This window comes from Canis lupus, chromosome 16 (genome assembly GCF_048164855.1).
Source record: "Canis lupus baileyi chromosome 16, mCanLup2.hap1, whole genome shotgun sequence".
Lineage (NCBI taxonomy): Eukaryota > Metazoa > Chordata > Mammalia > Carnivora > Canidae > Canis > Canis lupus.
In genome coordinates, this window is record NC_132853.1 from 51,981,502 (window position 1) to 51,994,861 (window position 13,360).

A 13,360-nucleotide genomic window follows, 5' to 3' on the forward strand; every position below is an offset into this window, starting at 1 on the left:
CTATGGGTATCTGCATTTTACAAAATTATGTGAAAATACAATATGTGTTTCAAACCACTGAAAAATCATTTCAGCTGTATCACACTGATGTTAAAATTAAAATACGTTTCAAGTAGGTCTCCAATAGTAACTTTCTCTGAGTTGAGTTATTTAATATTATTAAGCTTTAGTTTCTCACAGAAAAAAAAAAAAAAAAAAAAAAAAAAGGTCCATAGGATACACAGCTAACTGATTGCCAGACCATAACTGGGAGGTTAAAGCAAAGGATGCCTCTGACACCTTGGCTATTCCTCTCTGTGACAGATTTGATGGAGAGAGTGCTGCTGCTTACAGCTAATAAATCTGATTGAGGTAGGAGTCAGGCGGAGGTGACACAGTGAAGCCAAGTCAGGAGGTCAATAATAGCAAAATCACTCACAGGTGGGTGGGATAATGGTCAAAGGCTACAGGAGAAGAATTTCAGGTACCATGTTCAGATTTAGGGTAGGGATGATTTAGGGTAGGGATGCCATCATTACTATTACTTGTTGCCTAACAAACTCGCTGTTTTGAATAAGTCAAGGTTAAAGAAACAATAGAGCAGTAAGTAAATTAGCACTAGTTCACAATTCTCTGGGGAGCTGCATATTCTCTGGGCAGAAGTCTAGATACAGTTCATAATATATATGGATTTGATATCTTTCACAAATATGTATACTCTCTGAAAACTAGGCACATCATCCATTAATTTTGATAACTAAATTAATTTCTAAAAGTAAATTAAGACCTGCATAGACTAAAGTTACTAATCAATATTTGTGAACCAGTCTAGAATCAGAACCACCGGAGACATAGACCAAATGGGAAACAAAGCATTTCACAACACTATTTTTATTACTTATTCTGTGCAAACACCTTCCTAAACCTTCCATGCTAGAAATGATGCAGGGTCCCTGGCCTTGTGCTATGGGAAGTCCCCTCCAATTACATTGTGTTTCTTTAGTGAAGAAGACTGGAGGAATTCTTGCTACATAAATGTACACATACTTGCCAACTGAAAAGTTCTCCTAAGACCATCCTAATGGCATGGCATTTCTTTCCTCTCTTTGGAATGAGCCCAAGTAAAGAAAATCTGATCGTGCCACATGCAAAGGCTCTCATACCTCCCTGATATAAAGACACCACTTTAAAACACAGTTGGCTGTTTCTCCCAATTATTTTTTTCAGAGAGTTTCTATTTCCAATAATAGTGCTAGTCTAGAGACTGTTTGGCTCCTATCTGGGAAGAACAGCTTTATATTGCCTTTACCCCTGGGATAGGATTCCCAGTGTTCCAATTTGCTTAATGATAATGGATCACTCTAAAATATTCCTGATTTCACTTCCCCTCCCATCCTTCCTGTAACCTCTCTCTAAGTGATTTTCAGATGCAATTTCTTCTACCTATCACCTACCATGGTGCTTTTAAACCAAGGAACAACCAGTAAAATTAATGCAGAAAATACAAAATGCCTTTGATGCACTCCATCTTCCTCCTCTGTGTTCCCTAAGCTCTTGTAGAAATCAGCCTCTACCATTTTGCATTGAAAGTCTCCAAACATATGTTTGTCTCATTATCAGGATGTAAAACCACCTTGAGGACTATTTTTCTTCATCTCTCTAGCCCAAGCCTCTAGCTCTGTGCTGACATAATGTAGGTGGAAAAATCATTTTTGATCCAAAGGGAACTGAACTTAAAAGAGATTATTACTCTCTTTAAAGAAGATTATATATTTTCTATCTTTTGTACTCAACCACTGTAGAATTTGTCATCTACATCTAGAACACTTATTAAAAAATAGAAACTATGTTTAATCAAGCACCAGTTAACTGAAAAAAAAAAGTTAAAATTAACAGGAAATTGAGAATTAATAATGACAAATTGCTTGGAACATATTAATAGGCATTAATGTGTTATTTATTCTTTATTTAGAAGTAGGAATTATGAATGACTGACTACAGAAAGATATTTAAAAGGCTCTGTTTTTTTTTTCTTAATGGAATAAATTTGGTCAACATAATTCACCCATTCTTTTCATCATTCACTTGCCATGCAACATAATCAGAGCTCTAGATCACTTTGGGCATGTGAAGATTCAAAAAACAATATAAATTTTCTCTTTCAGGATATTATGAAGTATGCACAGAACTATGGAGCAATTTGAGTCAGCCACTAAAATTACTGCTTCCACAGAAGATAGAGAGACACAGAGAAATAATAATTTGTTCCTGTTTACAAGAATAAACTTCTAGGGGCTCCTGGGTGGCTCAGTTGGTTAAGTGTTTGCCTTCTGCTCAGATCGAGCCCCTGCTTTGGGCTCTCTGCTCAGCAGGGAGCCTGCTTCTCTTCTCCTTCTCCCTCTGCTGCTCCCCTTGTTTGTGCTCTGTGTCAAATAAATAAATACAATGTTTAAAAAAAAGAATAAACTTCTAAATAGAAAGAAAATCCCAGTCCATTGGCTGAACACAATGGGTCTGTTAAGTAGGAGCGTGTATGATTAAGACACAAAGTTGTCACTTCCTTGAGATAAGATGCTTTACAATAAAGTCAGCTTTACTGTCAAGCTTAGAACACACAAAACAGGCATAAGATATAAGTTAATATGTTTTTGAGGTAAGCCTTTATTACCAGAAGAAAAGAAAAAGTGAAATAATTCTCCGTAAAATTAAACAACCAAGTGTTTCTTTGTCAGGGCCCTAACACTTGTTAAATAATCCTTTGTGTACTAACAAATTATTAGGGTTCTCTGTGTTCTGTAATAGTGAATTTTAGTGGCTGAACCAAACTGTTTCACAAGGCAATACACAGCCTGTACTCATCTAAGAATGGAAAATTTATTTTGTTTTTTAACCATTTCATGCCCAAAATGAGCTGGAGTACTGGTTATATTACATAAGAAGTGAATTACGTTTATCAATTTTCTTTCTTTTTTTTTTTTTAAGATTTTATTTATTTATTCATAGAGACAGAGAGAGAGGCAGAGAGAGAAGCAGGCATCATACAGAGAGCCCGACATGGAATTCGATCCAGGGCCTCCAGGATCACGCCCTGGGCTGCAGGCGGCACTAAACTGCTTTGCCACCGGGGCTGCCCTATCAATTTTATTTCAGTAAGAAGACCACATTTAGGATGATGACATCTGTTGCTCTTTTATAAACCGAGTTTAATGTGCTAATTCTTAGCCCCCGATTGTCCTACTTTGGGATAATTTTTAATTTACTTTAAAAACCACTTGGTATTTTTATGAGACATTTATATTTTTATCAGTATATCAGCACCTGACACGAGAGACATTCAATAAATGTTTGTTTTTTAGAAAATTAAAAAAAAAAGACTTACACAGTGTTTATACTATGCCAGGCATATTTCTAAGCACTTTAAATATTCTAATCTATTCAATTTTCACTATGATGAGAAAGATCAATTTTTCCTCTGTAGAAATGTGGACACTGAGGTACAAAGATTCAGTAACTTGCCCAGGTTTACACAGCCAGTAAGGGGCAGAACCAGGATCTGAACTGAAGCAGTATAGCTTCAGAGAGAGTCCATGTTCTTACTGACTATCCGATGGTCCCCTTTTTTAAAAAAAGATTTTATTTATTTATTTGGCAGAAAGAGAGAAAGTGTGTGTGTGAGTGCCAGAGAGAACAAGGGGAACAGAATAGGGGGAGGGAGAAGCTGGCTCCCTGTGGAGCAGAGAACCCCACGTGGGGCTTGATCCTAGAACCCTGGGATCATGACCTGAGCTGAGAGCAGCCTCTTAACTGACTGAACCACCTAGGCACCCCTATGTTCCCTTTCTGTAGTCCCATGGCTCAGAGTTATCGGGATAGTATTAAATTATTACAATAACTCGGTTCAAAAATGATCATTTCTTCACCCTTTCAAATGTTTCATCACCAATTTTGCTGCAATAATAAATTTGCATTCATGGCAAAGTGTAGTTCCCCAATCTACATTAATATCTTAAATTGACTACTATACGTTTAGTTAAAAAAATTAGCAGTTATTTATTTGCTAGATATGTCTATGATTTTATATACATACACAATACACAGTCCTAAAACAATCTTTGAAGAAAAGGCAACAAATTTTGAGACAAAACTAATATAGACAATAATGATGATGGAACCAAGGAGCAACCAATAATATTTTCTAAATCTATCTGCCTTGTGGCAGTAAAGGAGTCAATAAACACCTTTTTTAATAAAAAGAAAACTTTTCTTTGAAGGATTGCATATTGCCCTTGAAGCAAGCTATGGATTTAAAAAGTTTAAGACAGCTTTTAGCACTCTTTGAGGAAATACTGCATTTCTAAGGATGGCAGGAACCATGTGCTCCAAATAATACTAGTAAATGTTAGCTGCAACACCGTTCCATTTATATGGGATGTCATAAACCCAATGGAATGTTGGGAGAGTACTCAAGCATTCTTCTAAGCATGAATTCCCAAGTTGCACAATAATGCTAAGCAGCAGCATCCTAAACATATGCTGTTGTTCTAGATCTCGGTTTCTGTTTATGACAGCAACGATGGTACTAATGCTGGACATCTTCTAGGAGAAGGAGTTAGCATTCTAAATCCCAGGGACTCTTGATAGTTGTTTATCCCTGAGCTTCACCCCATGAGGAGTGACAATATAATATGGGGAAAGGTCACTAACTGAAGAATCACGAGGGAAGAATCTAATTGCAAGTTAATCAGCAACTGGTTTAGGCAAATCATTGTCCTCTTTAGGCCTTGGTGTCTTAATGTGAATATTAATTTTCAATAGTTCATGGAATGCTGATTAGGATAAAATCTGACATCTGCATAAATGCTTTACAAAATAAATATGTTTTGTAAACAATAAATACACCAAAGCAGCTGAAGTATAAGATCACTTTATAACATTTCTGCCTTTTACCTCACTATGCTCATCTACTTTTATACTTACATATGACTTTATTTGCTTCCAATCCCAGCTTTAGTCAGGAAAACCTAATTGTTCTCTCCCACACAACCGCATCTTCAAGTCAATCCGCATGTATAACACGTTTTTGTTTTTCCTCTGTGTCATGCTGTACTTCTTTAGCCTTTCTAAAAACTTCACACAAAAGTCTATTTTGTAAAAGAAGTCCTCTCTAATTAAGCAGATGTATTTATTATGCCATAATTTTTGCTGTGTCCAATGATGTACAACACATGCAGACACAGGCACATGGACACACACACACTATATTTATTTCTTATGCAATCATACATGAATGTAGTGGTTTCCCTTTGGGGATCTAAACACAGTACTTCGTCAACTTTCTTTACTCCAAATGAACTCACAAGTAGAAAGTTGTAATTCAGAAGCCATTAAATGAAAGAGTCCAGAAGCAGGAGGAGAGAAGAGAGGGAAGAAATGAGTGAGAAGAGATCTTAAATGAGCTCTTTTATCAGATACGTGTAAAAGGCAAAGTAGTCATCAAAGAGCTACAACCTGCTCAGACTCAGTGCGTTGGTTTTTCACTACCATCTGAGCCTTCTCATCACCGGGGAACAATCTCCAGCATATATTAATTTAGAGAGCACCTAGCACCACAATAGTAACATCAACTTGCAGCCTTTAGTGCTTTGCAGTTTTGAAAGGTTTCCTTACATACTATCACATACACTGGTATCAATGTGAGAATAAACCAAGAGGAATGCTATCCTAGGTGAGGAAAAGATTTAACTATCACATGTTTCTTATTTATTTACCTGCAAATTGGGTTTTCTCCTGACAAATTTTGTAAAGGCACCTATTGGCTTTAGGGCATCAGGCATCTGTTGAGTTGTTAGTTATGAGTTGTGTGAAGATGATAAAAAATTGTATGATAATACATCTATTTAGGAGATGGGATTATAATTCAGTTACACTCTCAAGAAAACTGAGTTGCAGACTCAATAGGTAATTTTAAAATTATGCTGGAAAAAGAGCTAATATGACATAACTTCAGGCACTAGGATTCTAATTAAATTAAATATAAACAGTTATTGAGGATTGCCAAGCCCCAATTACTAGACAAAGAGGCAACACACATTCAAAATTTAGAGTGAGATGTATAAGTTTTGAGCACAAGCTTTCATTTTCATGAGGCCAGAATTTTATACAAAATAATAATCTTGGCGGAATCGGAATAGCAAGTAGACCAATAAAACAAGGAAATGTCAACCCATACAGATAATAATGAAGACATAAAATCTTCCATCCATAGAAGCTTATGGTAATTTCTCCATTTAAAGGTGAAAAACCAAATGTTTTTTCATGTAACAGATTTTTTTTTGTAAAATACCGTGTATGTAAAATTTATTAAACTTTAAACGTGTTCACACAGACATAGGAAGCTCAATTCAAAGGAAAAAACCTTAATATTCTTTTTAAAACTCAAACTTTTGGAAGTTGAATTTCTTGTTGTTGTTGTAAAATAAAATGTACTGAAGCCCAAAATGCTCATAATATTTCAAACTATATATTCATTTATCCTTTTCCTGTGTCATAATTTTATTAGGTGCTCCCTTAGTATTTGGGAGGTCAAATCCATGTGCTATCAATATACCAAGTTGGTACGTGGACCTTTCTGAACTGTCGTCTTAAGGAGATCCAAAAATGCTTAAATGAATTTAAAAAAATTAGTAATCAGAATGGAATAGAAAAAAACAGTAAAAACAGCTGGTAGCATTCCAAAGAAAAGAAACCAAATGGAGTGAGACAGAAATCATGCAGAATCTTGAATATAAAGACACAAACCCTGAATTTATGTTGAATATAAAAAGCAAGGAATGAAAGAATAGCTGGAAAGTACATTATTGTGAATAGTGAAAGAAGATATCCATTTGGAATGAGGTAATTTTAAGAGAATACATTTCAAAAAATATAAGAAATATCTTCTGGCATAAGGGATTTCATACATGAAAATATGGACTAAAGATCGAAAGAACGCACGTAAGAGTAACAGTGTAGCGATGGAAAGGACAAGTTTTGTGCCTTTTAAAAGAAGAACTTGAAAGGAAAGATAGTATAGCAAATGCAAAGCTGGTTGGCATAGGAGTGGAGGATTGAGGTACTGAAAATTACTTAAGCAATAATAACATAATAGAAACAAAATCTAACGGAGTAAACAGAAATGGACATAGCACCTGTGCATATTAATAATAGCAGGCAGAATTAATCAGGATTGAAAGGAAAAATTGAGTCATCAGCATGATGAGAAAGGGAGTAACACCCAAGGAGAAGGAGTGGACCGGAAAGAGAAGGTGACCTAATGAAATAATTCAGCAGAAGCTGAACCTTTAAGAATGACTGTGAATCCAAATCATCTTTAAGATTCTTGGGACACCTGGCTGGCTCAGTTAGTACAGCAGGTGACTCTTTTTATCTCAGGGTGGAGATCAGTTAGATTCCAATGTTGGGGGTAACGATTACTTAAAAATAAAATCTTGGAAAAAATAAAAATAAAAATAAAATTCTGTTCAAATGCCATGTCTTTCAAAAAAGCCTTCTTTGAACACTCCTGTTCATGGTTGGTTGTCCTTTATTTTCCTCTTGGGTGATGGTGATTCCTCACACCATCATTAAACTTTCCTCATTATTTGGAATGCTGACTATAGTATCTTGTCAATTGTATTGCTTTTTGAGGAACAGGTTGCATTTATTTACATTTTTCATGAGGCATAGTTCAATTCTACAAGCAGAGTGGATATCCAACAAATATTTGTCATATGGACAAATAGGTCAGCCTGCTTTGTTTGCAACTAGGTAATCCACATTAAAAGTAATAACATGACTTTTGATATATGATAATTGAGTACCAGAATCAAAGGGAAAAGGTAAATTTTTTGGTAACCTCAAAACATTGGAGGAGTGAATCAAACAACCTCAAAGAAAAGATTTGGGTTAAGCAAACAAGTATGAGGCGAAGAGAAAAAATATAAGTTAGAATAAATTGAAAAGATAATGTGGAAGAAGAGAAATAAGACTCTAAAAAAATCAAAGCAAGTATTGGGGAATCAATATGAAATTGTCAAGCTTAATTTTATGGTCAAAAAAGTGATAATATAATTTCCATGATTTATTACTTACTGGTAAGAAGTTCAAGAACAAATATAGTCAATAAAATTTCCTACTGATTTTGTATTACTGATTTGAAGTGGTGCCTCGGAAATAATGGTTCTAAATATATTTGGGTTCTTTATGCAGTTTTGGCATCAAAGCATCCAAATTGTGTTTGCCCCTTTTTGTCTAAGGCAACTTTTTAAATTCAAGTTGTTTCTACAAAGAGCACATAAAATCTTGATCTCTTGGATATGTAATTTCTTGAAGACATGAGTTTTTATTTTTTATTTATTTATTTTTTAAGATTGTATTTATTTATTAGAGACACACAAAGAGAGAGACAGGCAGAGGAAGAAGCAGGCTCCATGCAGGGCGCCTGACGTGGGACTCGATCCTGGGTCTCCAGGATCATGCCCTGGGCTGAAGGCAGCACTAAACCGCTAAGCCACTGGGGCTACCCGACACGAGATTTTAATAGTAAAATGGATAGGCCCTTAACTATAGCTGTGAGTGATCTCACTGAACATGTATTATACCAGGCACTTTGAGATGCTTCATGCTTAGGCCACAATCATACATTGGATTATGTCATATGTGCTCAAATTTCACCCAAATTAGTAAAACAAACAAACAAACTTTTCAAATACCCACTTTTCCTTGGAAAGTACTGTTTTGTCATGTATTTAGGAAACCTTAAAATTAAATGTACCAAGAGGGACATCAGATCATGTCACCTCAGCAACCTAAATTAAGCCTCCTATCCCAATCCCTCCCACCTCCACCCTGCCCACCCTATCAACTACAAGTCATAGTTAATGTTCAGTGCTTTGGGTTGATGGCCTGGATCTGTTTTTCCTACTTCTGAAAGAACTTGTCTATAATATTCAGATCAGAGCTTCACCTTTCTGTTTTGCTTTCTGCACTGATGAACAGATCTAACCACTGAGGGACACATAAGACTGTGTCTCATAGTATGATTGACAGAGACCCGCATTTAACTCTTAAAGAAATTGTTCCAACATTATGTGGACTGTAGTGAACATTTTTAGAAATTGTGAAGGCATAAAACCCACAAAAGCTTCTTCTTTTTCTTTTAAATTTAGAAACATAAAATATAAATCAATAGTTACTTAAAAATGTCTTTCAAAGAGCTAAATTCACTCTGTTAATTTAAGAACATAAATCAAATGACAAGTAAATTATTCAATCATAAAATTATACAGATTGGTCTATTTATAAATGATAGACCAGAGAGAATGTTAAGAATATATGAAAAAGTTCCCTTTTATGTTTTTAAATACAAAATTATAAAGTAAAAATATTTTATTTTTATTTTTATTTTTTTTTTAAGAATATTCACAAATATTTTATTAATACATATTGTCATATTCCCAGTATACAAGAGCCCTTGAGACACTGCCCAGTACGGAAAGACACTAAACGTGCTCAGGGCCTTGGTCTTCTGTCTGGTTGAAGTGACCCCACACTCTTTTAATAGGACCACATGTGTTGTACCTCACCTGTCCACACCCCCGCATGGAAACAGGCTTCCCTTCAGTCAGATGCAGAGAGTGACACTCACTGCCTTTTGCAAGGATGATGGCTTCTGATGGTTATACCAGAATGGAAAAAACTTGGCATCAGCTGACCACAAAGAAATTCAGACTTCATTTCCCAAAGTCATTCATTCTGCTTCTCTCTGGGAAGGGCTAGAATGTCTTCAGGATGAGCATAAAGATTCCCACTGCCGGAATATTCGGAATACTTTCCTGGATTTCTCAGAGAGACTCATGGAGTCTGTTTCAGCTGGCTGGTTGGACTGCTTGTGGGCCAAGAGGATGTTCAGCACAGCCTTCCAGCCTGGCTCTGTAGAGATACTGGCATCTGTCTCCGTTCCACCATGCTCCCTGGTTTCCTTGCCAAGTGTCACATTTACCCAAGGGCACCAGTCTCTATGCTGAGAGGTGGGGTCAAAGCAGCTTCGGGAAGATGTGTCTGAGCTGCTAGAAGAGCAGAGGCGAGCTCGTTTGGCTCTCCGGAGAGGACTAGACGGCACTTCCAGGCCACTACTGTCTCCTGTTCCCATACTTCGGGTCACAGGACGGCTTCTGGTGGTGGGGCTAGCGGCCTCTGGCTCAGGACGGTCAACAGGACTGGAAGAGTCCCAGCTCCGAGTTCGGGAGACAATGGGACCTGGGCTCCTTTCAGCCTGCTCTGAGCCAGGAGAACATGTGGCATCCTGGCTCCGAGTCATCATCCTCCGAGGAGACTCAGGCACAAGAGGGAAGCGCTCTGGCCGTCCCTCAGGGCCTGGGATGGGGGAGCTGGTCAGGCCAAAGGATGCATCCAGGTCGGTCATGGATGACTCAATCTGCTGGAAGCCCCAGAGCCCCACCTTCCTCATACACTGTGAACACGTTATTAGGGAGAGCTGCATGGGTTCCAAAGAAGAACTACAGGCCCAGCCACATACAGAGAGAACACATGCAGTGACATGGACTTGGATGTCTGAGCCTAATTTGCTTGTAGTTTTTCTCTCTTCAGTTCGGCAATCAAGTTCATCTTCAAGCAAGTGCAGAAGAAGACTGATCTTGTCTTCTGTCAAACACATAGTTTTCAAGTCCTCTGGCCTCAGGGAAGGAAGCTGGAGGTCCAAGTGACAAAGGCTTTGAAAACGATCTAGGAATTCGCTAACAAGAACAGCAGGCTCACCCAATGGCAACATCCCAAATCGATCTGGGGAGGGGCTGTCTGGCCAGAAACAGAACTTTCCATGGGCAGTGCACAAGGCCTTCTTCAGCTCGGCACATCGGTCCTTATATCGGTCAAAATCAAAAGCTGGTTGCAAACTGGCACAGAGAAAAGCCTGACAACTGGAGCACTTGAGCATATCACATTCAACTGTGACCCAGCCATATTTTGCACAGACAAGTGGAGACAGCTCGGCGGGCTTACCTGCCCATTTCAGAGAAGAAAATGTTTCCACTCTGCTAAAGAAGGCTTCTTTACTTGTAGATTCCAATGGCGGCTGTTCTGCTTGGGGTGACCCATTAACTGACTGGAATGTGGCAGATGTGTCCTTCGCTTCGGCGCCTCCCTCTTCCGGGGCAATCCCCTCATCTATCAGCTGCCGGACCTTTTGAGGGGTCCCTTCTGGGGAGCGAACAACCGCACCCCAAGTCTTTTCAACCCCCGAGGCAAACGCTTGCCCCTCACTGGGCGCCGCCATCTTGGTCCCAAGTAAAAATATTTGAAACCAGTTTAACATATTTTTAAGAGCTTAGTGTCTCCAGCTAAAACATACTGTGATGTTGTATGATGGATATAACATTGAGATCTACCTTAAACTTGGGTGGTTTGGATTTAGCCTTATTTTTAAATTTATGTTTATTGGACAAGGCCCTTAAAATCTTGGGAATGCTTTATTTCAGTTAATGCATTATTAACTAAAAAAGTAGGGGTTAAAAAATCTGCCTACCCTCACAGGGTGTTGGTAGATGGAAAAGAAAGAGTGTATGATAAAGTAAACTTTATTGTTATCATTTAATATCAAAAGTAGCATTTAGACATCTGGTCCCAGAGAAGATGGTATGGACTCACTTTTCTCTGTCCCTCCCCTCTGGATGTCCTGGAAGTAATTCAACAAATAATTATAAAAAAGACTATAATTTTCATTAAAATACTATAATCATAAAAATGACTTTTCAACAAAGAAAAGCCCAGGACCAGATGGCTTCATTGGTGAATTCTACCAAACATAAAATGAAAAAGCAATGCCAATCCCTCTGCAACCCTTCCAAAAAACTGAAGAGGAGGGAATACTCCCAAAGTCATTTTGTGATGCCAGGATTCTCCTAATACCAAAGCAGACAAAAAAAAAAAATTACAAGAAAAGGAAATTAATAACAGCCCTGATAAATACAGATGTAAGGCGTCCCTGGGTGGCTCATTGGTTGAGCCTTTGCCTTTGGCTCAGGTTGTGATCTCGGGGTCCTGAGATTGAGTCCCACATCAGGCTCCCTGCAGGGAGCTCACTTCTCCCGCCACCTATGTCTCTGTCTCTTGGTGTCTCTCATGAATAAATAAATAAAATATTTTAAAAATATAGATGTAAAACTTCTCAACCAAATATTAGCAAAGTGAACTCAATAGTTCATTAAAGAATCCTATACTCTGACCAAGTGGAATTTACCACTGGGATGCAAAAGATGGTACAACATACGTAAACCAGTAATATGACATACTATTTTAATGAAATGAAAGATAAAATTGTATGATCATCTCAATAGAAACACAAAAGCCAATTTAAAAATTTCAACATTCATTCATGATAGAAAGTCTCAACAATTTGAGCAGAGAAGAAATGTATCTCAATATAATAAAAGCATAATAATAAATAATAAGTTAAGCTCACAGCTAGTCAATAATGAAAGGTTGAAATCTTTCCTTTAAGATAAGGAATAAGACAAGGGAGCCCATTCCCATCAGTTCCTTTAACATAGTAATAGAAGTCCTAGCCAAAGAAAGTAGCAAATTAGCAAAGAAAATTAATGAAAAGTATTCAAATCAGAAAAGAAGTAAAATTATCTCTGTTCGCAAATAAGTATAATCTTACGTATAGAAAACCCTAAAAACTATACCAAAAAGTTGTCAGAAGTAATCAACAATTATATAAAGTTTTAGGATACAGAAATGAATGAATTATCTGATAAAGAAATAAAGAAAATAATCCCATTTGCAATAGAATAAAAAATAAAGAAATTCTAAGGAGATCAAAGTTCTATATACTAAAAATACAAGATTTTGATGAAAAAAAACTGAAGAAGACATATATAAATGGGAACATATCCTGAATTTATGTATTGGAAGAACTAATATTGCTAAAATGTCCATGCTGCCCAAAGCTATCTATAAGCTGTCTATAGACTCAATGAAATTGCTATCAAAATTCCAATGGCATTTTTCACAGAATAAAAAAAATCCTAAAACTCATATGAAATCATACTGACCCTGAATAGCAAAAGCAATCCAGAGAGAAAGAACAAACAAACAAAAATCAAGGCATCATGTTTACTGATTTCAAACTAGATCATAAAGCTAAAATAATCAAAATGGTGTGGTACTGGCATAAAAAGAGACACATAGTCAGGTGGGATAGAATCAAGAATCCAGAAATAAACCCATGCACTTATAGTCAACTAACATTTAATAAGAGAGCGAAGAGTACTTAATGGGAGACATATAGTTTCTTCAATAAGTGATATTGAGATAACTGTAT

General features: G+C 37.0%; 1 pseudogene; it reads right to left on the reverse strand.

Annotated features, from left to right (window-relative positions):
• Positions 1-9,403: 9,403 nt before the first annotated feature.
• On the reverse strand, positions 9,404-11,336 carry LOC140607058 (zinc finger C3HC-type protein 1 pseudogene; annotated as a pseudogene).
• Between the last annotated feature and the right edge of the window lie 2,024 nt (positions 11,337-13,360).